Here is a 27,312-nt window from a genome sequence, read left to right as displayed (position 1 = left end):
GTGGCGCCCACAATTTTTAAGTTAGATAAAATATTTTAACTAAAATGTATTGGTCTCGTCAATACCTATCGACTGATTCAAAAAAAAGTTTGCAACGCCCGTTCTAACGCGCATAACGCTTAAATCTGTCTGGCCATACAACCATATATTGAGATCACGGGTAGGTGGCGCATTTCAGTCTCGCTTTGGCCCCATTAGCTGAGTGACCGGTATCTGATAGTCGAGGTACTCGACTATAGTGCTCTTCCTTGTTTTAAGTTCCGTTAATTTGATTTTTACTTTGGTCATCGCCTTCCTTAAACATTTGTCCGGGTCCTCCGAATCCTTGGCCAACGCTCCTGAAAAAAGGTATGGGCATATGTTCATAAAATTTGTTTTTTGTATATTTACCTTTTAGAGCTGTGTATAACCCTTTTCGGGATTTTTATTGGCAAAAAACATTTCATCATCCGCTTTCGGCTAACGGAACCCATTAAATACCTTCGTAATTTACGTACTTTAAACTAAGATCAATGCACAACATCTTAAACTTAATGTAACACTTACCTGACATTATTATTTTAACTTAAAGAAACGATTAAAGAAACTCTGCTGCTCAAAATTAAAATGAATGCTTCCCTTTCAATCACTCAAACAGAATGCAGCAGGTTTTCCTCTCACCCCTTTACTTGATTTCTTTTGTTTTCTGACCCTATGCCCTTTCTGAAGCGAAAAATATACGACTTCATGAGTAAACAAGGAAGAACGCTGTAGTCGAGTACCTCGACCATCAGATACCCGTTACTCAGCTAAAGGGACCAAAGGGAAATTTAGATATGATAGCAGAAAAGCGAGATTAACATGCGCCACCTACCGGCGGTAGACAGATTTCAGCGTTATGGGCGTTAGAGTGGGCGTGTCAAACGTTCTTTTATCAATCGATAGGTATTGACGAGACCAATACATATCAGTAAAAAAAATTTTATCTAGCATGAAAATTGTGGGCGTCACAGGTTTGGGCGGTTTGTGGGCGTTAAAGTGAGCGTGGCAAACTTTTTTTTGGGTCAATCGATAGGTATTGATGAGAACAATACATTTCAGTTAACATTTTTATTCTAGCATCAAAACTGTAGGAGCCACAGTTTTGGGCGGCCTGTGGGCGTTAGAGTGACACTGTGCTGAAACAAACTTGCGCTGCGTAAGAAGCTCAGGAATCTGCACGCCAAATCTCAATAGCCTAGCTCTTATAGTTTCCGAGATCTCAGCGTTCTTCCGGACGGACAGACGGACATGGCTAGATTGACTCGGCTAGTGATCCTGATCATGAATATATATACTTTATGGGGTCGGAAACGCTTCCTTCTGCCTGTTTTATACTTTCCGACGAATCTAGTATACCCTTTTACTCTACGAGTAGCGGGTATAAAAATACAATATGAATTTTTAAAAAATGTTAATATTAAAATGTTTTAAATATCTAAATCATTTTTGACGGACTAAATATTTATAGCTCAACTAAAAATTATATTGTAATAATATTGTATAATATAACATATCATTATAAGTAATTTAAATTTACTTAATTTTACTAAAATCAAATTATTTTCTTTCATAAAACAATATTAGTTGTTTTTTTCGAAATACAATAATGCTCCTAAATTATTAGGGCATTCACATGTCGCTGCCCCACTAAAATTTTTCCGCCGAAATTTGTCTCAGCAAAGAGATAACAAAAGAAACAAGGGAGAACGCTATAGTCGAGTACCTCGACTATCAGATACCCGTTACTCAGCTAAATGGAGATATGCAAGCAGCAAAGCGAGATTAAAATGCGCCACCTACCGGCGGTATACAGATTTAAGCGTTATGGGCGTTAGAGTGGGCGTGGCAAATTTTTTTTTGGATCAATCGATAGGTATTGACGAGACCAATACATTTCAGTTAAAATTTTTTATCTAGCATGAAAATTGTGGGCGTCACAGGGTTTTGCGGTTTGTGGGCGTTAAAGTGGGCGTGGTAAACTTTTTTTTGGGTCAATCGATAGGTATTGATGAGAACATTACATTTCAGTTAAAATTTTCTATCTAGCATCAAAACTGTAGGAGCCACAGTTTTGGGCGGTTTGTGGGCGTTAGAGTGGGCGTGGCAGTCTACTGAAACAAACTTGCGCTGCGTAGGAAGCTCAGGAATCTGCACGCCAAATCTCAATAGCCTAGCTCCCATAGTTTCCGAGATCTCAGCGTTCATCCGGACAGACGGACAGACGGACAGACGGACAGACGGACATGGCTAGATCGACTCGGCTAGTGATCCTGATCAAGAATATATATACTTTATGGGGTCGGAAACGCTTCCTTCTGCCTGTTACATACTTTCCGACGAATCTAGTATACCCTGTTACTCTACGAGTAACGGGTATAATTAAGTGAAGGTGTGAGAGGAAGACTTGGCGCATTCTGTTTGAGTTAGTGAAAGGGAAGCAAGCCATTTAAATTGCGCGAAGCATTTACTTTTCTCGTTTCTTAAAGTGAAAATAATAAGGTCAGGTAAGTTTTACATTAAGTTTAAGATGTTGTCCATTGATCTTAGTTTAAAGTACGTAAAATTATGGGTTTCGTTAGCCGAAAGTGGGGGATGAAATTTTTTGGACCAATAAAAATGCCGCAAAGGGTTATACACAGCTCTAAAAGGTTAATATACAAATAAACAACAAAAAATGGCAGTCCATACGACAAATGAGTATAAGGAACAAGTGAAATCCTATTCCATCGTCTATATAGAGTGTCATTTGTTCTTTACTCTTGCAAGCTGATATGTCCCGAGGTATTCACAAGGTGACTCACGAGTGAATCTTCTATTTGGAACTGGAGGGGAACTCCAGGACAACAACAAAGATAGCTTTTTAGTCCGGGACACAAACCATTCATAAAAAACTTAAAAGCTTTTAACACTATTTTTAATATAATTTGTTTTATTAAAACCAGAGTAATATTGTTTTTTTTTTTTAATTTTAAGTATCCTTAATAAAAATGATATATGTATATAAAAAAATACTTTTCCAGGAATTCTTGTTCTTTTATCACTGTATGGCTAAGGTCTGACCAAATGGGTTCGAAATCATTTGCCAAGTGTTAGGAGTCATGCGCGAAAACTTGCCACAACTTTTACAAAAGAAACAATCGATAAATACAAAATGTTAAACGAGGACTTATTATAAAGTACATAAAACTATGGTGACAGGACTAGAACACGTTATCTTAAAAGTTAAATACTGAGCGAGATCTATTAGAGTTAGAAAACAGAAGAATATCGACCATCAGAGGTAATTTTTCACTTTTCACAACTATTTCAGAAAAAAGTCCTGTAAAACGTTTTGTATGTTAATAATCGAATACTCAAAAACACACCAACTTATGTACATTGTACATGTATAAACAGTTAATATGTATATATTGAATTATGTACAAATAAAATGTATGGATTTACGACTACGCATACAAACAAGTTAATGAACATTGTTTAAACATAATATTTATACCCGTATTGTATGTGTGTGTTTTAATTAGGCTCATTAACCTGTTGAAATACAAATTATTTCAATCAAAATAAAACGTTCACTCAAAAATTGGAATCAAAACATATACATGATGCATCAATAGAAAGGTATCGCCAAAACTAATGGGATTGCATAGCAAGACTTTAAAAATCAATTGATTTGGAGGAAAAAGCGGTGAAAGTGAAAAAGTGAATGCACAAGTTCATTAGTCTAGTTGTATTCTCACTTAAAATTCGCGTCAAATGACACCTCATTTGCTAAAATCCGATGTTCCGTTCAAAAGATATACGCAAAACAAGTTTTCGACGGACTTCTCAAAATGAAAATTTAAGTTTGTTTGTCAGTTTGTCCCAAATGTTAATTTTAGGGTCCTAAAAATTCTAGACGATGTTAAACGGCTTAATATAAAAAACTTTAGTTTTACCACTTTGGGAAAAACTGTTTAGTTTGGCGGCAAAACAGCTTTTAATACCCAAATTTCGTACACCCGTAACTTGTGAACTACTCAAGCCACAGGATTGTGCTATATATGGTTAGAAAGTTATTTCGAAATACTATGCACACCCTTCTAATATTATTTGCCTAAATACCACAGTGTAAAAAATGTTGGACACATTTTTTTTATTAAGAATTTTTAAGCTCTTTTTTGGATTTCTCAAAAACGGCTCTATCGATTTTGGGTTAATCCACAAGGTTAATCCTTGAATACGATACGTTGTTGTAAAAAGCCACTTTTTAAAGTTATTAACCAACAAAAATAGCCACACTTATCAGTTCAGAACGTCTAAGATTCCCTCCTATCAAACTTCATTTTAAGGTCCCAAAAATTTAAGATGTTAAACAACTTAATATAAGAAACTTTAGTTATACCACTTTTGGAAAACTCTCTAGTTTGGCGGGAAAACAGCTATAAATAGTTACATTTCGAACACCCGTAATTATGGGCAAACATTTTTTAATTCAGATTTTCTTATTTTTTTTTTATTTCCTAAAAAACGGCTCTAACGATTTTGGTTTAATCCTGAAAGTGTAAAGCTCTTAAGAATTCTTAACTTTTGACATACAACACGTTGTTGAAAAAGTTACGTTTTAAAGTTATTAATCAACAAGAATGGCCACGTTCGCCAGTTTAGAACATCTAACACTGCCTGAGAATTGAACTTTTTGTGTTGTATCCAAACTTTATGTAAAGATGATGCTAAACAGCTTAATATAAGAAACTTTAGTTCTACCATTTTTGGAAAAACTCTCCAGTTTGGCGGGAAAATCCGTAACTTGTAGACTACTTAAGCTACAGGCTTTTGCTATATGTGGTTAGAAATGTATTTCGAAATACTATGTACGCCTTTCTAATACGATTTGTCTAAATACCACCGTTTAAAAATAATGAGCAAAAGTTTTTTTATTCACATTTTTTAAGTTTTTATTATTATTTCTCAAAAACGGCAGCTACGATCTTGGAAAAATCCTAAGAGTTTATAGCCCTTGAGATTTCTCAACTTTTGACATACAACACGTTGTTGAAAAAGTTACGTTTTAAAGTTATTAATCAACAAGAATGGCCACGTTCGCCAGTTCAGAACATCTAACCCTGCCTGAGAATTGAACTTTTTTTCGTATCCAAACTTTATATAAATGTCCTGAAATTTAAGATGATGTTAAAAAGCTTAATACTAGACTCTTAAGTTCTATTTCTTTTTAAAAAAATTCGCTAATTTGGTGTGAAAATAGCTATAAATAGCTAAGGTTCGTACACCCGTAACTTGTAAGTTTCTAAAGCTACATGTTTGTGCTATATGTCCTTAAAAGGGTACTTCAAAATACTTTGATCGGCTTCGTAACATGATTTGTCTTAATACCATCGGTTAAAAGTGATAGGAAAACTTTTTTTTCGATTGTTTATTTTTTTTTGTCAAACACCATTTTGGACAACATTAAATTTTGCATGTGCGTATCCAAAACTAGAGTTTTACGGCTTTTGGGAAGTATATATTATATGATTAATGTTTAAAACAATAACTTTTGATATCAAACAAAAACACACAAAAGCACCTTCAACAAACAAAAGTTTTGATATTAACTTTTGTGTCTAAAATGTATTATTTGATCTACTAAATATATACACCATCTATTCAATTCTATCTTATATTCGGTACGCTGCAATTCATTATAATAACTCTTGGACGTTAATGTACTATGGTCAGTACAAACAAGTGGCCCTTACGAAATCAAGCAATGCTTGTTAAGCGAGGAGCCCTAAACCGATATGGGAAGTATACATTATATGATTAATGTTTAAAACAAAAACTTCTCATATCAAACAAAAACACGTCTTAACGAGGTAAAAAACAAGGAAGAACGCTTTAGTCAAGTACCTCGACTATCAGATACCCGTTACTCAGCTAAAGGGACCAAATGGAAATGGAGATATGCAAGCAGCAAAGCGAAATTAAAATGCGCCACCTACCGGCGGTAGACAAATTTAAGCGTTATGGGCGTTAGAGTGGGCGTGGCAAATTTTTTATGGGACTAATCGATAGGTATTGACGAGGCCAATACATTTCAGCTTTATCTAGCATGAAAATTGTGGACGTCACAGGTTTGGGCGGTTTGTGGGCGTGGCAAACTTTTTTTGAATCAATCGATAGGTATTGATGAGAACAATACATTTCAGCTAAAATTTTTATTCTGGCGTCAAAACTGTAGGAGCCACCGTTTTGGGCGGCTTGCGGACGTTGGAGTGGGCGTGGCACTCTGCTGAAGCAAACTTGCGCTGCGTAAGAAGCTCAGGAATCTGCACGCCAAATCTCAAGTATACCCTTTTACTCTACGAGTAACGGGTATAATTAGTGACGATCGCACGACGAACTGCCATTTACCAGTTCAGAACATCTAACATTGCCTGAGCAATCATCTTTTATTGTGCGTATCAAACTCTATTTTAAGGTCCTGGTGCATTTAGACGATGTTGAAATTTTTTTAATAAACATTTTTTTTTAACTTATTTTTGGATTTCTTAAAAACAGCTTCATCGATTTTGAAATTATCCAAAAGTTTTATAGCCCTTGAGATTTTTCAACTTTTGACATACGACACGTTGTTGTTGAAAGTGTAAGGAGCTTAATAACTCCGCACAAATAGAAGCGAAGATCGACTGTATGGAGGCCTGCCAGTTGCTGAAAACGCAGTGAATGCGCGTATTAACGGCACTGCGGGAAAATAGAGTTGGGTGAATACAGTTGGACAGAGTTTGGAGCGTACAAGGAAAGTGAGTTGGGAGATTGCGGTTGGAAAGAGTTTGGAGAGTAGAGGAAAGAGAGTTTGGAGAGAAGGAGCGGAGAGAGAGGAGGGATAACAGTAGATCGCACTTTGGACCCCAGTATGGTGACGTGCTCAGAGGGCGAAAGTGCGAACGGTTAAACTGCGGACTTTGGACCCCGGTGTGATGCCGTGCGTAGAGATCGAAAAGGAGAAGCCGAAGGTTAACGGTATCAAGAGCCCTATAGTCCACCGCTGGAAGCTGGATCAGTCATCGAAAGTCAGAGCGCGAGTGAACAACATCAAACTTGTCAAAGTCAAGGAGATACAGCCATAGAGTCAGCTAGGAACCAGATCGCTACGACAAGACGTTAGGGACAGCATAAGTCTCCTAATTGAGACACAGGAAACTGAGGTCCTCAGAGGCAAGTACACGGCTAGGTTGAGTGGAGACATCCTGTCGATCCTGACGTGGTTTTAACAGATCGTGGCACCCGACGGTTGTTTGGAAAGCGCAGTCGTTGACTACTTTGAGTCCGGCATCGGAGGCAATCCATCTCAACGAGGAACCGTTAGGCTCGGAAAGAAAAACCTGCCGATACTGACGTGGTATTTTTGAGTCCGGTAACGGAGGCGTATCCCACCGGTCCTGACATTGAGCCGAGTGGATGTAGCGCCCGACCCTTGTCTGGAAAGCGCATCCATTGGATACCTTGAGCCCGTGATCGAGACCCGGCGTACCGCAGGAGGTCAAAGAGACCTAGACCCAGTTTTGCAAGACCTTGCAGTGCAAGGTCATCTCTCGTGACTAACGCCAGAAGTACCTGAAGCACCGGGCGCGAGGAACACCAACACAAGACAGATAAACTGTGTAACCCAGAGCCGAGAATAAACGCCTCAGAGCCAAATTCTTAATTGTTATTACTGGTAACCGGGCGGTCCTGTTTACTCTAATTTTGGTGGGAAGATGGCACAAATCAAACAAAAGCAAACAAAGAAAATCAGTTCGTTACATCCGGCGCCCAAAATGAGATTGTCCGGGCAGTAAAAACAAAAGAATAGGAAAGTGGGGAGAAGTTGGATATACCGCCCCAAGAAGGAGGACTTTCCCCATGTCGCACAAAGGCTGGGGATCGCTCTGACGGGTAGATCTGACTGACCGGGTACTACTCGCCAATCGGAAAAGATCTAGAACGAGCACAAATCTGGTCCGAACTAGAGGCAAAATACGAAGAGAAGCCAGGACCAAGCTTCAAATTGAAAAGCCCAGAAAGGGAAGACCTAATATCGGGCCTAAGCTTCGACGAGGATTACGCAGAAAATTAGTTCCCACAAGAAAGGTCGACAGGAAGCCTTAAGCAGCCCCACTACGCTAAAATAGCTAAGCAGGTTCGAGAAAGGTCTTCCCGTTTCGACGACTTGGAGAAACCACTTTCCATTCATGGAGCAGGTGGAATAATCCGCAAACACATACGGTTTAGACCTGGACGTTAAGAGGAAGCTTTAACCTGCCCCACTATGCTAAAATAGCTAAGCAGGTCCGAGAATGGTCTTCCCGTTTCGACGGCTTAGAGAAACCACTTTCCATTCTTGGAGCAGGTGGATGCTCCAGGGTAAGGCGTTAAAGTTGTTCATATCGAACAACAAACAGTGGAAAACTTGGAGCGAGTTCATAGAGAGCTTCCAAACTTACTTCCTACCAAGGGAGTACTTCGCTAAACTCGCAGACCAGGTCAAGCAAAGAAAGAAAGGTTCAAAGAGTTTTTGAAAGACTACCTGATCGAGATGCAGACCCTAATAAGACCACTCGGATAAGCAACAAGGAAACGCTTGCGAGAATTGCACTCCAGACCAGAGGGTCACAATGAGGACGCACCACGTGGACGACCTTGATGATATGGGCAGAAGAATTCGAGAATTTGGTCAAGGAGCGGGAGACGTTCGCCCAAGAGAACCAATTCAATAAAACCAAGGTCAGCATTGACGCGATTCTGACCCAGGATATGGAAAACGGCGAAAAGGTAACCTCCTACTCCAGTGGAATCCTAAACGGAGCCGAACATAACTATTTTACGACGGAAAAATAGTGCTTGGCCATTGTCTGGGGCAATACGAATGCTAAGGCCCTATTTGGAAGAGTACCACTTCAAGGTTGTAAAGCTAATAGGATTGCATACCAACACTTTAAAATTCAATTGATTTGGAGGAAAAAGCGGTGAAAGTGAAACAGTGAATGCACAAGTTCATTAGTCTAGTTGTATTCTCACTTAAAATTTGCGTCAAATGACACCTCGTTTGTTAAAATCCGATGCTCCGTTCAAAAGATATACGCAAAACAAGTTTTCGACGGACTTCTCAAAATGAAAATTTAAGTTTGTCCCAAATGTTAATTTTAGGGTCCTAAAAATTCTAGACGATGTTAAACGGCTTAATATAAGAAACTTTAGTTTTACCACTTTGGGAAAAACTGTTTAGTTTGGCGGGAAAACAGCTTTTAATACCCAAATTTCGTACACCCGTAACTTGTGAACTACTCAAGCTACAGGATTGTGCTATATGCGGTTAGAAAGTTATTTCGAAATACTATGCACACCCTTCTAATATGATTTGCCTAAATACCACAGTGTAAAAAATGTTGGACACATTTTTTTTATTAAGAATTTTTAAGCTCTTTTTTGGATTTCTCAAAAACGGCTCTATCAATTTTGGGTTAATCCACAAGGTTAATCCTTGAATACGATACGTTGTTGTAAAAAGCCACTTTTTAAAGTTATTAACCAACAAAAATTGCCACACTTACCAGTTCAGAACGTCTAACATTCCCTCCTATCGAACTCCATTTTTAGGTCCCAAAAATTGAAGATGTTAAACAATTAAATATAAGAAACTTTAGTTATACCACTTTTGGAAAACTCTCTAGTTTGGCGGGAAAACAGTTATAAATAGTTACATTTCGAACACCCGTAATTATGGGCAAACATTTTTTAATTCAGATTTTCTTATTTTTCTTTTATTTCCTAAAAAACGGCTCTAACGATTTTGGTTTAATCCTGAAAGTGTAAAGCCCTTGAGAATTCTTAACTTTTGACATACAACACGTTGTTGAAAAAGTTACGTTTTAAAGTTACTAATCAACAAGAATGGCCACGTTCGCCAGTTTAGAACATCTAACACTGCCTGAGAATTGAACTTTTTGTGTTGTATCCAAACTTTATGTAAAGATGATGCTAAACAGCTTAATATAAGAAACTTTAGTTCTACCATTTTCTACCAAACTCTCCAGTTTGGCGGGAAAAACTGTAACTTGTAGACTACTTAAGCTACAGGCTTTTGCTATATGTGGTTAGAAATGTATTTCGAAATACTATGTACGCCTTTCTAATATGATTTGTCTAAATACCACCGTTTAAAAATAATGAGCAAAAGTTTTTTTATTCACATTTTATAAGTTATTATTTTTATTTCTCAAAAACGGCAGCTACGATCTTGGATAAATCCTAAGTAAACTCTTAAGTAACACTTGAGATTTCTCAACTTTTGACATACGACACGTTGTTGTTGAAAGTGTAAGGAGCTTAATAACTCCGCACAAATAGAAGCGAAGATCGACTGTATGGAGGCCTGCCAGTTGCTGAAAACGCAGTGAATGCGCGTATTAACGGCACTGCGGGAAAATAGAGTTGGGTGAATACAGTTGGACAGAGTTTGGAGCGTACAAGGAAAGTGAGTTGGGAGAATGCGGTTGGAGAGAGTTTGGAGAGTAGAGGAAAGAGTGTTTGGAGAGAAGGAGCGGAGAGAGAGGAGGGATAACGGTAGATCGCACTTTGGACCCTAGTATGTTGACGTGCTCAGAGGGCGAAAGTGCGAACGGTTAAACTGCGGACTTTGGACCCCGGTGTGGTGCCGTGCGTAGTGATCGAAAAGGAGAAGCCGAAGGTTAACGGTATCAAGAGCCCTATATAAGCAGGTCCACTGCTGGAAGCTGGATCAGTCATCGAAAGTCAGAGCGCGAGTGAACAACATCAAACTTGTCAAAGTCAAGGAGATACAGCCATAGAGTCAGCTAGGAACCAGATCGCTACGACAAGACGTTAGGGACAGCATAAGTCTCCGAATTGAGACACAGGAAACTGAGGTCCTCAGAGGCAAGTACACGGCTAGGTTGAGTGGAGACATCCTGTCGATCCTGACGTGGTTTTAACAGATCGTGGCACCCGACGGTTGTTTGGAAAGCGCAGTCGTTGACTACTTTGAGTCCGGCATCGGAGGCAATCCATCTCAACGAGGAACCGTTAGGCTCGGAAAGAAAAACCTGCCGATACTGACGTGGTATTTTTGAGTCCGGTAACGGAGGCGTATCCCACCGGTCCTGACGTTGAGCCAAGTGGATGTAGCGCCCGACCCTTGTCTGGAAAGCGCATCCATTGGATACCTTGAGCCCGTGATCGAGACCCGGCGTACCGCAGGAGGTCAAAGAGACCTAGACCCAGTTTTGCAAGACCTTGCAGTGCAAGGTCACCGCCGAACAGCGCAATTGCTTCAGGGACTGCTGGTGTGGCTTGCAAGGCGGTTGTCCTGAGAGCTCGGCGCCTGTTCACCCTAGTCCAGGAACGGTGACGCTTCCCGAAGCCCGACAGCCCAACTCTTCGTCATCTCTCGTGACTGACGCCAGAAGTACCTGATAAACTGTGTAACCCAGAGCCGAGAATAAACGCCTCAGAGCCAAATTCTTAATTGTTATTACTGGTAACCGGGCGGTCCTGTTTACTCTAATTTTGGTGGGAAGATGGCACAAATCTACTGAGCTAGCCGCACGAGTTTCGTAGCGAGCAAACAAAGAAAATCAGTTCGTTACATCCGGCGCCCAAAATGAGATTGTCCGGGCAGTAAAAACAAAAGAATAGGAAAGTGGGGAGAAGTTGGATATACCGCCCCAAGAAGGAGGACTTTCCCCATGTCGCACAAAGGCTGGGGATCGCTATGACGGGTAGATCTGACTGACCGGGTACTACTCGCCAATCGGAAAAGATCTAGAACGAGCACAAATCTGGTCCGAACTAGAGGCAAAATACGAAGAGAAGCCACGACCAAGCTTCAAATTGAAAAGCCCAGAAAGGGAAGACCTAATATCGGGCCTAATCTTCGACGAGGATTACGCAGAAAATTAGTTCCCACAAGAAAGGTCGACAGGAAGCCTTAAGCAGCCCCACTACGCTAAAATAGCTAAGCAGGTTCGAGAAAGGTCTTCCCGTTTCGACGACTTGGAGAAACCACTTTCCATTCATGGAGCAGGTGGAATAATCCGCAAACACATACGGTTTAGACCTGGACGTTAAGAGGAAGCTTTAACCTGCCCCACTATGCTAAAATAGCTAAGCAGGTCCGAGAATGGTCTTCCCGTTTCGACGGCTTAGAGAAACCACTTTCCATTCTTGGAGCAGGTGGATGCTCCAGGGTAAGGCGTTAAAGTTGTTCATATCGAACAACAAACAGTGGAAAACTTGGAGCGAGTTCATAGAGAGCTTCCAAACTTACTTCCTACCAAGGGAGTACTTCGCTAAACTCGCAGACCAGGTCAAGCAAAGAAAGAAAGGTTCAAAGAGTTTTTGAAAGACTACCTGATCGAGATGCAGACCCTAATAAGACCACTCGGATAAGCAACAAGGAAACGCTTGCGAGAATTGCACTCCAGACCAGAGGGTCACAATGAGGACGCACCACGTGGACGACCTTGATGATATGGGCAGAAGAATTCGAGAATTTGGTCAAGGAGCGAGAGACGTTCGCCCAAGAGAACCAATTCAATAAAACCAAGGTCAGCATTGACGCGATTCTGACCCAGGATATGGAAAACGGCGAAAAGGTAACCTCCTACTCCAGTGGAATCCTAAACGGAGCCGAACATAACTATTTTACGACGGAAAAATAGTGCATTGTCTGGGCAATACGAAAGCTTAGGCCCTATTTGGAAGACTACCACTTCAAGGTTGTAAAGCTAATAGGATTGCAAACCAACACTTTAAAAATCAATTGATTTGGAGGAAAAAGCTGTGAAAGTGAAAAAGTGAATGCACAAGTTCATTAGTCTAGTTGTATTCTCACTTAAAATTCGCGTCAAATGACACCTCGTTTGTTAAAATCCGATGCTCCGTTCAAAAGATATACGCAAAACAAGTTTTCGACGGACTTCTCCAAATGAAAATTTAAGTTTGTTTGTCAGTTTACCCCAAATGTTAATTTTAGGGTCCTAAAAATTCTAGACGATGTTAAACGGCTTAATATAAGAAACTTTAGTTTTACCACTTTGGGAAAAACTGTTTAGTTTGGCGGGAAAACAGCTTTTAATACCCAAATTTCGTACACCCGTAACTTGTGAACTACTCAAGCTACAGGATTGTTCTATATGCGGTTAGAAAGTTATTTCGAAATACTATGCACACCCTTCTAATATGATTTGCCTAAATACCACAGTGTAAAAAATGTTGGACACATTTTTTTTATTAAGAATTTTTAAGCTCTTTTTTGGATTTCTCAAAAACGGCTCTATCAATTTTGGGTTAATCCACAAGGTTAATCCTTGAATACGATACGTTGTTGTAAAAAGCCACTTTTTAAAGTTATTAACCAACAAAAATTGCCACACTTACCAGTTCAGAACGTCTAACATTCCCTCCTATCGAACTCCATTTTTAGGTCCCAAAAATTGAAGATGTTAAACAATTAAATATAAGAAACTTTAGTTATACCATTTTTGGAAAACTCTCTAGTTTGGCGGGAAAACAGTTATAAATAGTTACATTTCGAACACCCGTAATTATGGGCAAACATTTTATAATTCAGATTTTCTTATTTTTCTTTTATTTCCTAAAAAACGGCTCTAACGATTTTGGTTTAATCCTGAAAGTGTAAAGCCTTTGAGAATTCTTAACTTTTGACATACAACACGTTGTTGAAAAAGTTACGTTTTAAAGTTACTAATCAACAAGAATGGCCACGTTCGCCAGTTTAGAACATCTAACACTGCCTGAGAATTGAACTTTTTGTGTTGTATCAAAACTTTATGTAAAGATGATGCTAAACAGCTTAATATAAGAAACTTTAGTTCTACCATTTTCTACCAAACTCTCCAGTTTGGCGGGAAAAACTGTAACTTGTAGACTACTTAAGCTACAGGCTTTTGCTATATGTGGTTAGAAATGTATTTCGAAATACTATGTACGCCTTTCTAATATGATTTGTCTAAATACCACCGTTTAAAAATAATGAGCAAAAGTTTTTTTATTCACATTTTTTAAGTTTTAATTATTATTTCTCAAAAACGGCAGCTACGATCTTGGAAAAATCCTAAGAGTTTATAGCCCTTGAGATTTCTCAACTTTTGACATACAACACGTTGTTGAAAAAGTTACGTTTTAAAGTTATTAATCAACAAGAATGGCCACGTTCGCCAGTTCAGAACATCTAACCCTGCCTGAGAATTGAACTTTTTTTCGTATCCAAACTTTATATAAATGTCCTGAAATTTAAGATGATGTTAAAAAGCTTAATACTAGACTCTTAAATTCTATTTCTTTTTAAAAAAATTCGCTAATTTGGTGTGAAAATAGCTATAAATAGCTAAGGTTCGTACACCCGTAACTTGTAAGTTTCTAAAGCTACATGTTTGTGCTATATGTCCTTAAAAGGGTACTTCAAAATACTTTGATCGGCTTCGTAACATGATTTGTCTTAATACCATCGGTTAAAAGTGATAGGAAAACTTTTTTTTCGATTGTTTATTTTTTTTTGTCAAACACCATTTTGGACAACATTAAATTTTGCATGTGCGTATCCAAAAATAGAGTTATACGGCTTTTGGGAAGTTTATATTATATGACTAATGTTTAAAACAAAAACTTCTAATATCAAACAAAAACACCTCTTAACGAGGTAAAAATCTAGTGACGATAGCACCTTCAACAAACAAAAGTTCTGATATTAACTTTTGTGTCTAAAATGTATTAATCGAACTACTAAATATATACACTATCTAAATAAATATTCGGCACGCTGCAATTCAGTATAATAATTCTCGGACGTTGATGCACTATGGTCAGTACAAACAAGTGGTCCTTACGACACCAAGCAATGATTGTTACGCGCGGAGGCCTAAACCGATTTGGACAAGTAAACGAAATCGCGGACATGGAAACAGACGATATAACAATAGACAGTTTAAAATACATGCTCACATAGAAAGGTTAGCAACATAGAAAATTACAAATTATTGTAAGATAAACAAGGAAGAACGCTATAGTCGAGGACCTCGACTATCAGATACCCGTTACTCAGCTAAAGGAGCCAAAGGGAAATGGAGATATTCAAACAGCAAAGCGAGATTGAAATGCGCCACCTACCGGCGGTAGACAGATATAAGCGTTATGGGCGTTAGAGTGGGCGTGGCAATTTTGTTTTGGATTAATCGATAGGTATTGACGAGACCCATACACTTCCGTTAAAATTTTTTATATAGCATGCAAATTGTATGCGCCACAGGCTTGGGCGGCGTGTGGGCGTGAGAGTGGGCTTGACATATTCGCATAATAAACTTGCGCTACTTACAAGGCTACGGAATCTAAATCTAAGATCCCAATTCTCTATCTTTGATAGTTTCCCAGATATCCACGTTCATATCTACGATTTTTTTGAGGTTTGTGGGCGGTTTGAGTGCAATAATGTGGGCGTTGCATACTTTTTTTTGGGTCAATTAACAGGTTTTGACGAAACCAAAACAATACATTTCAGTTAAATTTTTTATTTTAGCGTCAAAACTGTAGGAGCCACAGTTTTGGGCGGTTTGTGGGCGTTAGCGTGGGCGTGGCACTCTGCTGAAACAAGCTTGCGATGCGCAGGAATCTCAGGAACCAGCGTGCCTTATCCCAGTATTGTGGCTTGTATAGTTTCCGAGATCTCAGGGTTCATACGGACAGACGGACAGACGATTAGTATTCCTGATCAAGAATATATACACTTTATGGGGTCGGAAACGCTTCCTTCTGTTACATACTCTCCGACGAATCTAGTATACCCTTTTACTCGACGTGTAACGGGTATAAAAATACATAAGTTTATCGTAATTAGTTGCATTAGGGCAATCAAACAGTAAGCCGTGACACAGTGCATTATAATAATCACAAAGAACACGAAAAGGATCATGAAGGGCATAATTTGATCTATATATTGGCTGGGAGAACGGACTAAAACGACGAACTGTTCTACAGGGTACATTCCAGTTGAAGGAATTAAGAAGGAAAGGAGAGTCGACATCACCATTAATAAGTTTATGCAAAAAGATAACTCCGTGACACTTTCTACGATGGTTCAGGGTTGGTAAGTCAGGTAAGCAGCAATCGACTTCCTGTGTCCCAGTTTAATCCTCTCAAAGCAAATAAAAGGAATTGTTTTTGAACGGACTCTGGCATATTTTGGTAAATGCTAATTTGAGGTGACCATATACACGAGCAATATTCCATAGACGGACGAACAACAAATACATACAAATGCTTTGTTGTGTGTGGATCATCAAACTCCTTTGACTAACGCTTCCTAAACGCAATGAGACTTCTAGCTTTGTTAGCTATAATAGATAGATGGTCCTCAAAACAAAGTTAATGATCAAATAAAACAATTAATAACTAAGAAGCCTATGGTTCATTGCAAATAATAATGGTAATAATAAGGATCGCCATTTATAAAATATATAAATTGCACAATATATGCTTAAAAAAGAAATATTTAAGTAAGCCGAACGATTAAGACAAGATCTAAGTAATAAATAATGTAAATGTAAATGTAATGTATATGTGTAAAAAAAAAGATATGTATGTGTATTAAACCAATGCTTAAATAAAGAATAACTTAGGTAAAATATCATTATGTCATGATATATGTCAAAAAGTAGAAATAGCACGGCAACAAATATATGCCACATTGCAGGATATTAGAACAAAGTTTGCTAAATCGCATAAATGTCTTTCGCAAAATAGAAGTGCAATTGACACAATCAATACGCATGCCAAAATAACACTAATACATAATAATAGGTGATGGCTAAATCAATCACATTGGTCACCAGTATCTAAATTATTAGTCAAATTTCAATCGCATTTAGTATTAGTCCAAAGGATATATAATCTAGATATATCGATACCGACAATTTTAAATACTTCTTTGACAGTCACATCCACTGATATTGATACAGATTTAATGGAAGAGGATTAATCGGGAACTGATCAAGAAGTTAAGGAAAAAGGTATACAAGATTTAACAATACCAGTGTTAATTAACTTACCCAAGTTAGAGGAGCAAAACTATTGCTCAGAATCCGAAAAGACTTCAGTCATAGAACAACAATTTACAGAAATCGGTATAAATCACATCAGTTTGATGATGTGTCAGAAAACCTCTAGTAATTAAAGACGTAAATTCAAGTAGGTTTGTAGAAGCAGAGCGACATCTAGTGAGGCCATGTTGACAGGATGAAATAATAGACCGGCAATGATGCTGCAACTGACAGGTAATCATTTATTCGAAAAGTTAAGGAATAGAACTGAGTTTAGCAATACCACGTTAATTTGAGATATCGGACTTCTTCCTTTTTTAAACAATTGGACAATAAAGTATTCCTTCTATAAGGATGGAAATCTCCTTTGACTTAGGAACAGATTAAATATCAATGTTAAGGGAAAAGAAACATATGATGAACAATTCCTGAGCATACAACTTGGTATTCTGTCAGGACTGAAGACTCTGAAGAACATCGGAGACATTCACTGGTTTGAAGATAGAGTTCAAATGAGATAGTGGGTATGGATAATCTTTATTATAACACTGTTGCATTTCGAATATGTCGGTTGAAAAAAATCTGCGAATAAGTTGGAAATATCATTATCATCAGATGCTACATTATTATTGAGAAAATGAGATGGAGGGAAGCAATTAGATTTCCGTTTTGAATTGACGAAAGATAAAAAAAGCTTAGGATTACTTTTACAATCAAGCTTACAACGAGACAGGTAATTTTTGTAACAGTCAGAATTGTACTGGACAAATTCCGCCTTAGGTGAACTATATTTGGTGAAGTTTTGAACCTGGTTTTTTTATTTTTTAGATAAGATAGTTGACGGGTAAGCCATGGAGAGCTGTAAGAATTCTTAATTGAGGAAAGAGGAACATGTTTATCAAATAGACGGTAAAGGACCTCATAAAAGTGGACAACTGCATCATCAACAGGAAGGTCAACTAGATAGGATCAGCTTACTGTCGATAAAGATTCTACTAGTTTGCCGTAATCAGTCCTCTTAAAACACAAAATAGGCTGTACATTTATTGCAGTCCTATTCAAAAAACCATTAATACAGATCTGAAGGGTAGGATGACAGCAATCTTCAGGTAAAGATAGTGGTAGAATACGACTAGCTTCAACATTGCTACTAAAAAAAACAAATATTAAGTCAAGAAAACCAATATGATTGGGAATCCTGTTAACTTGCTGCAAAGATAGTTCAACAAGACCATCAATAAAATCATGTTGCATCCTAGGAATCATAGCCAATGAGTCCTTACTCTCCAACTAAGAAATATTGGGAAGATTAAAGTCACCGAGCACAATAAGATGATCAGTTTCAGCAAGCAACAAGGAGATAGAATGCATGGCGGACAGGTGCAATAGATTCATGTTAGATTCAGAGCCAGGGGATAGATAGAAGCAGGTTAGAAAAATTTTACTTTTTGGGAAAGATAATTTTACGGATAAATAAATTCAATACCTGATGACGTAGAAATATCACCAAACTCAGAAGTTAAATTGGATTTGACTCCAAAAAGAACGCCTTCACCTCGACGGGTCTGATGATCCTTCCGATAAACAAAAAGGTTATTAGACAAAATCTCACTATCGTGTACGGATGGGTTAAGCCAGGTCTCAGTGAACACGATAACATTGGCTTCAAAAATTGAACTGCTTTTATAAAGCGTAGAAAGTTTACTAAGAAGCCCCCGAACATTCTGAAAGTGAACTAGGAAATTTAGTTTTTTGAATTTAAATCAGAGCTGAGCGCCGACGAAAAAGTCATGGAAAGGGAGCTATTTATACCCGTTACTCGTAGAGTAAATGGATATACTAGATTCGTCGGAAAGTATGTAACAGGCAGAAGGAAGCGTTTCCGACCCCACAAAGTGTATATATTCTTGATCAGGATCACTAGCCGAGTCGATCTAGCCATGTCCGTCTGTCCGTCTGTCTGTCCGTCCGGATGAACGCTGAGATCTCGAAAACTATGGGAGCTAGGCTACTGAGATTTGGCGTGCAGATTCCTGAGCTTCTAACGCAGCGCAAGTTTGTTTCAGCAAAGTGACACGCCCACTCTAACGCCCACAAACCGCCCAAAACTGTGGCTCCTACACTTTTGATGCTAGAATAAAAATTTTAACTGAAATGTATTGTTCTCATCAATACCTATCGATTGACCCAAAAAAAGTTTGCCACGCCCACTTTAACGCCCACAAACCGCGAAACCGGACACGCTTCCTTCTGCCTGTTACATACTTTCCGACGAATCTAGTATACCCTTTTACTCTACGAGTAACGGGTATAAAAATAGATTTTCTAGGTATCATGACAGTGAGTGGTAGCGGAGAAGAGAGAGCAGTTCTATGGGTGTTCTTCCTAGGAATCATGCTAGTAAGTGGGTCAGGAAGAGGTGCAAGGGTATTAGCTAGATGCAGAACAAGGTGCGGCAGAGCCCACGAAGTGGCCACAGCCGGAGACCGGTTAGTAGACCTTAATGACTCAGGTAAAACTACAATCACCGAATATGGTAGCGATTGCACCGTGGCGTCATTTATTTATTTACTTATTTATTTATTAATTTATTAATTTATTAATTTATTAATTTATTAATTTATTAATTTATTAATTTATTAATTTATTAATTTATTAATTTATTAATTTATTAATTTATTAATTTATTAATTTATTAATTTATTAATTTATTAATTTATTAATTTATTAATTTATTAATTTATTAATTTATTAATTTATTAATTTATTAATTTATTAATTTATTAATTTATTAATTTATTAATTTATTAATTTATTAATTTATTAATTTATTAATTTATTAATTTATTAATTTATTAATTTATTAATTTATTAATTTATTAATTTATTAATTTATTAATTTATTAATTTATTAATTTATTAATTTATTAATTTATTAATTTATTAATTTATTAATTTATTAATTTATTAATTTATTAATTTATTAATTTATTAATTTATTAATTTATTAATTTATTAATTTATTAATTTATTAATTTATTAATTTATTAATTTATTAATTTATTAATTTATTAATTTATTAATTTATTAATTTATTAATTTATTAATTTATTAATTTATTAATTTATTAATTTATTAATTTATTAATTTATTAATTTATTAATTTATTAATTTATTAATTTATTAATTTATTAATTTATTAATTTATTAATTTATTAATTTATTAATTTATTAATTTATTAATTTATTAATTTATTAATTTATTAATTTATTAATTTATTAATTTATTAATTTATTAATTTATTAATTTATTAATTTATTAATTTATTAATTTATTAATTTATTAATTTATTAATTTATTAATTTATTAATTTATTAATTTATTAATTTATTAATTTATTAATTTATTAATTTATTAATTTATTAATTTATTAATTTATTAATTTATTAATTTATTAATTTATTAATTTATTAATTTATTAATTTATTAATTTATTAATTTATTAATTTATTAATTTATTAATTTATTAATTTATTAATTTATTAATTTATTAATTTATTAATTTATTAATTTATTAATTTATTAATTTATTAATTTATTAATTTATTAATTTATTAATTTATTAATTTATTAATTTATTAATTTATTAATTTATTAATTTATTAATTTATTAATTTATTAATTTATTAATTTATTAATTTATTAATTTATTAATTTATTAATTTATTAATTTATTAATTTATTAATTTATTAATTTATTAATTTATTAATTTATTAATTTATTAATTTATTAATTTATTAATTTATTAATTTATTAATTTATTAATTTATTAATTTATTAATTTATTAATTTATTAATTTATTAATTTATTAATTTATTAATTTATTAATTTATTAATTTATTAATTTATTAATTTATTAATTTATTAATTTATTAATTTATTAATTTATTAATTTATTAATTTATTAATTTATTAATTTATTAATTTATTAATTTATTAATTTATTAATTTATTAATTTATTAATTTATTAATTTATTAATTTATTAATTTATTAATTTATTAATTTATTAATTTATTAATTTATTAATTTATTAATTTATTAATTTATTAATTTATTAATTTATTAATTTATTAATTTATTAATTTATTAATTTATTAATTTATTAATTTATTAATTTATTAATTTATTAATTTATTAATTTATTAATTTATTAATTTATTAATTTATTAATTTATTAATTTATTAATTTATTAATTTATTAATTTATTAATTTATTAATTTATTAATTTATTAATTTATTAATTTATTAATTTATTAATTTATTAATTTATTAATTTATTAATTTATTAATTTATTAATTTATTAATTTATTAATTTATTAATTTATTAATTTATTAATTTATTAATTTATTAATTTATTAATTTATTAATTTATTAATTTATTAATTTATTAATTTATTAATTTATTAATTTATTAATTTATTAATTTATTAATTTATTAATTTATTAATTTATTAATTTATTAATTTATTAATTTATTAATTTATTAATTTATTAATTTATTAATTTATTAATTTATTAATTTATTAATTTATTAATTTATTAATTTATTAATTTATTAATTTATTAATTTATTAATTTATTAATTTATTAATTTATTAATTTATTAATTTATTAATTTATTAATTTATTAATTTATTAATTTATTAATTTATTAATTTATTAATTTATTAATTTATTAATTTATTAATTTATTAATTTATTAATTTATTAATTTATTAATTTATTAATTTATTAATTTATTAATTTATTAATTTATTAATTTATTAATTTATTAATTTATTAATTTATTAATTTATTAATTTATTAATTTATTAATTTATTAATTTATTAATTTATTAATTTATTAATTTATTAATTTATTAATTTATTAATTTATTAATTTATTAATTTATTAATTTATTAATTTATTAATTTATTAATTTATTAATTTATTAATTTATTAATTTATTAATTTATTAATTTATTAATTTATTAATTTATTAATTTATTAATTTATTAATTTATTAATTTATTAATTTATTAATTTATTAATTTATTAATTTATTAATTTATTAATTTATTAATTTATTAATTTATTAATTTATTAATTTATTAATTTATTAATTTATTAATTTATTAATTTATTAATTTATTAATTTATTAATTTATTAATTTATTAATTTATTAATTTATTAATTTATTAATTTATTAATTTATTAATTTATTAATTTATTAATTTATTAATTTATTAATTTATTAATTTATTAATTTATTAATTTATTAATTTATTAATTTATTAATTTATTAATTTATTAATTTATTAATTTATTAATTTATTAATTTATTAATTTATTAATTTATTAATTTATTAATTTATTAATTTATTAATTTATTAATTTATTAATTTATTAATTTATTAATTTATTAATTTATTAATTTATTAATTTATTAATTTATTAATTTATTAATTTATTAATTTATTAATTTATTAATTTATTAATTTATTAATTTATTAATTTATTAATTTATTAATTTATTAATTTATTAATTTATTAATTTATTAATTTATTAATTTATTAATTTATTAATTTATTAATTTATTAATTTATTAATTTATTAATTTATTAATTTATTAATTTATTAATTTATTAATTTATTAATTTATTAATTTATTAATTTATTAATTTATTAATTTATTAATTTATTAATTTATTAATTTATTAATTTATTAATTTATTAATTTATTAATTTATTAATTTATTAATTTATTAATTTATTAATTTATTAATTTATTAATTTATTAATTTATTAATTTATTAATTTATTAATTTATTAATTTATTAATTTATTAATTTATTAATTTATTAATTTATTAATTTATTAATTTATTAATTTATTAATTTATTAATTTATTAATTTATTAATTTATTAATTTATTAATTTATTAATTTATTAATTTATTAATTTATTAATTTATTAATTTATTAATTTATTAATTTATTAATTTATTAATTTATTAATTTATTAATTTATTAATTTATTAATTTATTAATTTATTAATTTATTAATTTATTAATTTATTAATTTATTAATTTATTAATTTATTAATTTATTAATTTATTAATTTATTAATTTATTAATTTATTAATTTATTAATTTATTAATTTATTAATTTATTAATTTATTAATTTATTAATTTATTAATTTATTAATTTATTAATTTATTAATTTATTAATTTATTAATTTATTAATTTATTAATTTATTAATTTATTAATTTATTAATTTATTAATTTATTAATTTATTAATTTATTAATTTATTAATTTATTAATTTATTAATTTATTAATTTATTAATTTATTAATTTATTAATTTATTAATTTATTAATTTATTAATTTATTAATTTATTAATTTATTAATTTATTAATTTATTAATTTATTAATTTATTAATTTATTAATTTATTAATTTATTAATTTATTAATTTATTAATTTATTAATTTATTAATTTATTAATTTATTAATTTATTAATTTATTAATTTATTAATTTATTAATTTATTAATTTATTAATTTATTAATTTATTAATTTATTAATTTATTAATTTATTAATTTATTAATTTATTAATTTATTAATTTATTAATTTATTAATTTATTAATTTATTAATTTATTAATTTATTAATTTATTAATTTATTAATTTATTAATTTATTAATTTATTAATTTATTAATTTATTAATTTATTAATTTATTAATTTATTAATTTATTAATTTATTAATTTATTAATTTATTAATTTATTAATTTATTAATTTATTAATTTATTAATTTATTAATTTATTAATTTATTAATTTATTAATTTATTAATTTATTAATTTATTAATTTATTAATTTATTAATTTATTAATTTATTAATTTATTAATTTATTAATTTATTAATTTATTAATTTATTAATTTATTAATTTATTAATTTATTAATTTATTAATTTATTAATTTATTAATTTATTAATTTATTAATTTATTAATTTATTAATTTATTAATTTATTAATTTATTAATTTATTAATTTATTAATTTATTAATTTATTAATTTATTAATTTATTAATTTATTAATTTATTAATTTATTAATTTATTAATTTATTAATTTATTAATTTATTAATTTATTAATTTATTAATTTATTAATTTATTAATTTATTAATTTATTAATTTATTAATTTATTAATTTATTAATTTATTAATTTATTAATTTATTAATTTATTAATTTATTAATTTATTAATTTATTAATTTATTAATTTATTAATTTATTAATTTATTAATTTATTAATTTATTAATTTATTAATTTATTAATTTATTAATTTATTAATTTATTAATTTATTAATTTATTAATTTATTAATTTATTAATTTATTAATTTATTAATTTATTAATTTATTAATTTATTAATTTATTAATTTATTAATTTATTAATTTATTAATTTATTAATTTATTAATTTATTAATTTATTAATTTATTAATTTATTAATTTATTAATTTATTAATTTATTAATTTATTAATTTATTAATTTATTAATTTATTAATTTATTAATTTATTAATTTATTAATTTATTAATTTATTAATTTATTAATTTATTAATTTATTAATTTATTAATTTATTAATTTATTAATTTATTAATTTATTAATTTATTAATTTATTAATTTATTAATTTATTAATTTATTAATTTATTAATTTATTAATTTATTAATTTATTAATTTATTAATTTATTAATTTATTAATTTATTAATTTATTAATTTATTAATTTATTAATTTATTAATTTATTAATTTATTAATTTATTAATTTATTAATTTATTAATTTATTAATTTATTAATTTATTAATTTATTAATTTATTAATTTATTAATTTATTAATTTATTAATTTATTAATTTATTAATTTATTAATTTATTAATTTATTAATTTATTAATTTATTAATTTATTAATTTATTAATTTATTAATTTATTAATTTATTAATTTATTAATTTATTAATTTATTAATTTATTAATTTATTAATTTATTAATTTATTAATTTATTAATTTATTAATTTATTAATTTATTAATTTATTAATTTATTAATTTATTAATTTATTAATTTATTAATTTATATTTATTAATTATTAATTTATTAATTTATTAATTTATTAATTTATTAATTTATTAATTTATTAATTTATTATTTATTAATTTATTAATTTATTAATTTATTAATTTATTAATTTATTAATTTATTAATTTATTAATTTATTAATTTATTAATTTTATTAATTTATTAATTTATTAATTTATTAATTTATTAATTTATTAATTTATTAATTTATTAATTTATTAATTTATTAATTTATTAATTTATTAATTTATTAATTTATTAATTTATTAATTTATTAATTTATTAATTTATTAATTTATTAATTTATTAATTTATTAATTATTAATTTATTAATTTATTAATTATTATTTATTAATTTATTAATTTATTAATTTATTAATTTATTAATTTATTAATTTATTAATTTATTAATTTATTAATTTATTAATTTATTAATTTATTAATTTATTAATTTATTAATTTATTAATTTATTAATTTATTAATTTATTAATTTATTAATTTATTAATTTATTAATTTATTAATTTATTAATTTATTAATTTATTAATTTATTAATTTATTAATTTATTAATTTATTAATTTATTAATTTATTAATTTATTAATTTATTATTTATTAATTTATTAATTTATTAATTTATTAATTTATTAATTTATTAATTTATTAATTTATTAATTTATTAATTTATTAATTTATTAATTTATTAATTTATTAATTTATTAATTTATTAATTTATTAATTTATTAATTTATTAATTTATTAATTATTAATTTATTAATTTATTAATTTATTAATTTATTAATTTATTAATTTATTAATTATTAATTTATTAATTTATTAATTTATTAATTTATTAATTTATTAATTTATTAATTTATTAATTTATTAATTTATTAATTTATTAATTTATTAATTTATTAATTTATTAATTTATTAATTTATTAATTTATTAATTATTAATTTATTAATTTATTAATTTATTAATTTATTAATTTATTAATTTATTAATTTATTAATTTATTAATTTATTAATTTATTAATTTATTAATTTATTAATTTATTAATTTATTAATTTATTAATTTATTAATTTATTAATTTATTAATTTATTAATTTATTAATTTATTAATTTATTAATTTATTAATTTATTAATTTATTAATTTATTAATTTATTAATTTATTAATTTATTAATTTATTAATTTATTAATTTATTAATTTATTAATTTATTAATTTATTAATTTATTAATTTATTAATTTATTAATTTATTAATTTATTAATTTATTAATTTATTAATTTATTAATTTATTAATTTATTAATTTATTAATTTATTAATTTATTAATTTATTAATTTATTAATTTATTAATTTATTAATTTATTAATTTATTAATTTATTAATTTATTAATTTATTAATTTATTAATTTATTAATTTATTAATTTATTAATTTATTAATTTATTAATTTATTAATTTATTAATTTATTAATTTATTAATTATTAATTTATTAATTTATTAATTTATTAATTTATTAATTTATTAATTTATTAATTTATTAATTTATTAATTTATTAATTTATTAATTTATTAATTTATTAATTTATTAATTTATTAATTTATTAATTTATTAATTTATTAATTTATTAATTTATTAATTTATTAATTTATTAATTTATTAATTTATTAATTTATTAATTTATTAATTTATTAATTTATTAATTTATTAATTTATTAATTTATTAATTTATTAATTTATTAATTTATTAATTTATTAATTTATTAATTTATTAATTTATTAATTTATTAATTTATTAATTTATTAATTTATTAATTTATTAATTTATTAATTTATTAATTTATTAATTTATTAATTTATTAATTTATTAATTTATTAATTTTATTAATTTATTAATTTATTAATTTATTATTTTATTAATTTATTAATTTATTAATTTATTAATTTATTAATTTATTAATTTATTAATTTAT

At 27.8% G+C, this 27,312-nt stretch overlaps 1 protein-coding gene across 11 annotated transcripts in view; it reads left to right on the top strand.

The window, feature by feature from the left end:
- The first annotated feature begins 2,986 nt into the window (after positions 1-2,986).
- LOC108013786 (uncharacterized) overlaps positions 2,987-27,312 on the top strand; it is a 477,552-nt gene continuing 453,226 nt past the window's right edge. For 2 of the 11 annotated variants that reach the window (XM_070999388.1, XM_070999387.1), the window contains exon 1: positions 2,989-3,301. The gene's annotated coding sequence lies outside the window, so the exon portion shown is untranslated. Of the gene's footprint in view, positions 3,302-27,312 lie in introns of all 11 variants that reach the window. The other 9 variants (XM_070999385.1, XM_070999383.1, XM_070999389.1 and 6 more) reach the window with 8 other exon arrangements.

The sequence above is a fragment of the Drosophila suzukii genome, unplaced genomic scaffold (genome assembly GCF_043229965.1).
Source record: "Drosophila suzukii unplaced genomic scaffold, CBGP_Dsuzu_IsoJpt1.0 scf_7, whole genome shotgun sequence".
NCBI classification, from domain to species: domain Eukaryota; kingdom Metazoa; phylum Arthropoda; class Insecta; order Diptera; family Drosophilidae; genus Drosophila; species Drosophila suzukii.
The sequence above is the reverse complement of the archived record's forward strand: the minus strand, read 5'-3'. Positions and strand labels throughout refer to the sequence as shown.